The sequence below is a fragment of the Stegostoma tigrinum genome, unplaced genomic scaffold (genome assembly GCF_030684315.1).
Source record: "Stegostoma tigrinum isolate sSteTig4 unplaced genomic scaffold, sSteTig4.hap1 scaffold_111, whole genome shotgun sequence".
Classification (NCBI taxonomy): Eukaryota; Metazoa; Chordata; class Chondrichthyes; order Orectolobiformes; family Stegostomatidae; genus Stegostoma; species Stegostoma tigrinum.
The window spans coordinates 1-5,224 of NW_026728062.1; positions in this window are offsets into that span (position 1 = coordinate 1).

A 5,224-nucleotide genomic window follows, 5' to 3' on the forward strand; every position below is an offset into this window, starting at 1 on the left:
CACCCCTGTCCCGCTCACAGCGATTTGCCCCCGCACCCCTGTCCCGCTCACAGCGACTTGACCCCTCAGCCCTTTCCCGCTGACAGCAACTTGCCCCCGCAGCCGTCTCCCGCTGACAGCGACTTGCCCCCTCAGTCCTGACCGGCTCACAGCGATTGGCCCCAGCAGCCCGGTCCCGCTGACAGCGATTTGCCCCAGCAGCCCGGTCCCGCTGACAGCGATTTGCCCCAGCAGCCCGGTCCCGCTGACAGCGATTTGCCCCAGCAGCCCTGTCCCGCTGACAGCGATGTGCCCCCTCAGTCCTGACCGCCTCACAGGTACCGGCCCACGCAGCCCTGTCCCGCTGACGGACTGGCCCCCGCAGCCCTGTCCTGCTCACGGGGACTTGCCCCCTCAGTCCTGACCCGCTCACGGGGACTGGCCCTCACAGCCCTGTCCCGCTCACAGCGATTTGCCCCCTGCAGTCCTGCCGCGCTCACAGGGACTGGCCCCCGCAGCCCTGTCCTGCTCATGGGGACCTGCCCCCGCAGCCCTGACCCGCTGACAGGGACCTGCCCCCGCAGCCCTGCCCCGCTGACAGCGACTTGGCCCCTCAGTCCTGACCCGCTCACAGCAACTTGCCCCCGCAGCCGTCTCCCGCTGACAGCAACTTGCCCCCTCAGTCCTGACCGGCTCACAGCGATTTGCCCCAGCAGCCCGGTCCCGCTGACAGCGATTTGCCCCAGCAGCCCGGTCCCGCTGACAGCGATTTGCCCCAGCAGCCCGGTCCCGCTGACAGCGATTTGCCCCAGCAGCCCGGTCCCGCTGACAGCGATTTGCCCCAGCAGCCCGGTCCCGCTGACAGCGATGTGCCCCCTCAGTCCTGACCGCCTCACAGGTACCGGCCCACGCAGCCCTGTCCCGCTGACGGACTGGCCCCCGCAGCCCTGTCCTGCTCACGGGGACTTGCCCCCTCAGTCCTGACCCGCTCACGGGGACTGGCCCTCACAGCCCTGTCCCGCTCACAGCGATTTGCCCCCTGCAGTCCTGCCGCGCTCACAGGGACTGGCCCCCGCAGCCCTGTCCTGCTCATGGGGACCTGCCCCCGCAGCCCTGACCCGCTGACAGGGACCTGCCCCCGCAGCCCTGCCCCGCTGACAGCGACTTGGCCCCTCAGTCCTGACCCGCTCACAGGGACTTGCCCCCGCAGCCCTGTCCCGCTGACAGCGACTTGTCCCGCTGACAGCGACTTGCCCCCGTTGACAGCGATTTGCCCCTGCAGCCCTGTCCTGCTGACAGCGATTTGCCCCCTCAGTCCTGACCGGCTGACAGGTACCGGCCCCCGCAGCCCTGTCCCGCTGACATCGATTTGCCCCCTCAGTCCTGACCGGCTCACAGGTACTGGCCCCCGCAGCCCTGTCCCACTGACAGCGATTTGCCCCCTCAGTCCTGACCGGCTCACAGGTACTGGCCTCCACAGCCATGTGCCCCCTTAGTCCTGACCGGCTCACAGGTACTGGCCCCCGCAGCCCTGTCCCGCTGACAGCGATTTCCCCCCGCAGCCCTGTCCCGCTGACAGCGATTTGCCCCCTCAGTCCTGACTGGCTTACAGGTACTGGCCCCCGCAGCCCTGTCCCGCTCACGGGGACTTGCCCCCTCAGTCCTGACCCGCTCACAGGGACTGGCCCCCACAGCCCTGTCCCGCTCACAGCGATTTGCCCCCTGCAGTCCTGTCGCGCTCACAGGGACTGGCCCCCCCCAGCCCTGACCCGCTCACAGGGTCTTGCCCCCGCACCCTGACCCCCTGACCCGCTGACAGGGGCTGTCCCCAGCAGCCCTGACCCGCTGACAGGGACTTGCCCTCACAGCCCTGACCCGCTCCCAGGGACTTGCCCCCACAGCTCTGACCCGCTGACAGCGATTTGCCCCTGCAGCCCTGTCCTGCTGACAGTGATTTGCCCCCTGCAATCCTGTCCCGCTGACAGCGACTTGCCCCTCCTTCCTGATCTGCTCACAGGCACTTGTCCCCTCCGTCGTAACCCGCTCACAACGACTTGTCCCCTCTGTCCTGTCCCGCTCACAGCGTCTTGCCTCCCATCCCTCTTGCACAGGTTGCCCCTTGCTCAGAAACGGTCCCAATTATCCATGAGCCGGAAACCCTGCCCCCTGTGCCAGCTCCTTAACCATACATTCATCTCACCTATCTTTCTATGACAACTCTCTAACATGTGGCACTTGAGGCAACCCATAAATTATTACCCTCTGGGTCCTGCCTTTCAGCCTCTTTGCTAACTCCTTGTCCATAGTCCGCAGAATGTCTTCCCTCTTTCTGCCTATGCCATTGGTACCAACGTGCACGGTGGCCTTTGGCTGCTCACGCTCCACCTTAAGAATTTGTTGCAACCACTCAGAGATGTCCTTGACCTTGGCACCAGGGAAGCAACACACAGCCCTGGTGTCTCAAATGTGGCGACAGAATCTATGCCCCCAATGAATGAGTCTCCAACCACGCTCGCTCACTTGGATTTGCCTGACCCTGTCCCACAGCAGGGTGGTTTGTACCATGGACCTGGCTACTGCTGGTTCGAGAACTGACCCAGTTTAGTTTTAGATCAGTGTTAACCTTGGTTTAGTGGATAGCCAAGCACCTCAGTAGTCTACAATACAGGAGAAATACATTCTTAAGCTCACGGATTCTGTGACAGTCAAGGACAAGCACTGAATTGTTCTGACCTGATTTCCAACACCTGGCCCGTAGCCTTGCATGACTTGCATAGCACTTGCACATTTAAAAAAAAATAAATGTAAGGATGATGTGAGTGTAAGGACATGGAATTTTTTGGATATGGTCATATTCTCTCTTGTTGGAGCTGATTGCTGCTGAGCACTTGTATGGTGCAAATGTAACTTATCCTTTATCAGGCCAAGCCTGATCGTTGTCCAAGTCTCACTGTATTTTCTCATCGTTGACTTCACTGTTGGGTCTAACCAACATTTTGTACATACCCTGCCTATTCTGAAACTCTGTCACTTAATATTAAGTCCAATAAAGACAAGTATCCAATGTGCCTTCCAAACCACTTCAACGACCTCGTCCATTACATTGGGCGATCAACAGGCATACACGTCAAGATCCTGAGATCCCTCTGATCATTGGTGCTTGTGAGGTCCCTATGATTCATCATGGGCTCCAAAATCTGTTAGTGCTGTGTCACCTAATCCTTATCCCGTTTGTCCTTACATGAAATAATGTTCTCAAACGCTTCTCAAAAATTCTTCCCAATCCTACTTTTTGTAATCATGATACAAGTGAGCATAAAACTTGGAACACTACAGCAACAGGAATGTGCCCTTTGGCCCACCGTGTTGGGCCAAACATGACAAGAAATGAAATAATCCCTTCTGCCTGTCCTTGATCCATAGTCCTCCATTCCTTGCATATTCGTGCACTTAACTAAAAGACCCTTTTAAATGCTTTCATCGTATCTGCATCCACTACCACCCCGGGCAATGTATTCCACACTTACAACATGCTCAGTGTGAAATATTTGCCCCTCACATCTCTTTTGAACTACCCCCCCCCCCCCCCTCTCAGCTTAAATGCATGCCCCCTAATAGTGGACACTTCAACTCCGGGGGAGAAATTTTCTGACCGTTAGCTGTATTTATGTATCTCCTAATTTTATAGACTTCTATCAAGCCTGCCCTCAGCTTCTACTGCCCCAGAGAAAACGAAGAGTTTTTCCAGCTCCTCCTCCTCGTTCATACCCTGTATTCCAGTCAGCATGCTGGTAAATCTCTTCTGCACCCTGTCCAAAGCCTGCATGTCCTTAGTGTAATGTGGCGGCCAGAATTGAATGCAATACTCTGTGTGGTCTCAACAAAGTCTTGTAAAGTTGCAATGTGACATCCTGACTCTTGCACTGAGTTTCCCTCAGCATAAAGGCAAGCATGCGATGTGCCTTCTTGACCACCCTATCTACTTGTGTGGCTACTGTCAGGGAGTTATGGTCTAGGACCCCAAGATCCCTCTGGACTTCACTGCTGTTTGGGGTCCTGCCATTAACTGTGTATCCCTTTCCTTAACACTTGGTCTCCTAAAATGCAACACCTCATGCCTGCCCAGATTAAATTCCATCGGCCATTTCTCTGCTCGAGTTTGCAATTGGTCTGTATCTTGCTGTGTCCTTTGACAACCTTCCATGCTGCCCACAAGTCCATTGGTCCTAATATCATCTGCAAACTTAGTAATGCCCCGTCTACATTTGCCACCAAGTCATTTACATATATCACAAACAGCAGAAGTCACATCGATGCGGAACACCACTCGTCACTGAGCTGCAGCCAGAAAAACAGCTTTCCACCACTGAGACGGCAAGAACTGTAGATGCTGGAATCAGAGTTAGCCAAGTGTGGAGCTGGAGGAACGCAGCGGGTCAGGCAGCATCAGAGGAACAGGAAAGCTGACATTGTTGATGCTGCCTGGCCTGCTGTGTTCCTCCAGCCCTACACTGTGTTATCTTTGTTAGCCTTCCACCGCTACCGTCTGCCTTATATGGGCAGGACAAGTCACCATGGATCTCATGGATCCTAATCTTCTGGATGAGCATACCATGAGGAACCTTGTTAAAACGTTCGTAAAATCCATGTATATGTTATCAACTGTTCTACCCGAATTGATCACCCTTGTCACCTCCGTGAAAACTTCAACTGACTTGGTAAGACATAACCTGCCCCGCATAATGCCATGCTGGCTGTCCCTTATTAGCCCATACTTTTGAGACATGAGACACTCACCAGTCTGCAGTTTCCTGGAAAGTCCCTGTTTTCCTGCTTGAACAGAGGAACGACTTTATCCACTCACCAGTCTCCGCAACCCCTCCAGTGCCTGGCAAGGATATCAGATCCTATTGAAAGTGGTGTGTTGATGCATTTGTGTCATGATTGTGTTTTGTTTCAGCCCTAACATGGAAAGCAGTGTAAGAATGTCTTTGTGCAGCAGGCGAGGTGTGATGAGACTGAGCCTTAATACAATTGCAAGATGTTGAAAATTTGCCATTATTTATGAAAACAGTGATAAATTTCCATGATCAACATTTCTGTTACACTGCAATGATTATCCCGTGGCATGTAAAATCAGAAAGATACGATAAAATGAGACTGGGTCATATGCAGGGAGAATGTTTGCCTTTGATGTCCATAGAAGTCGTGAAATATTTCCATGAATCTAAGAGTCACTTTTCCG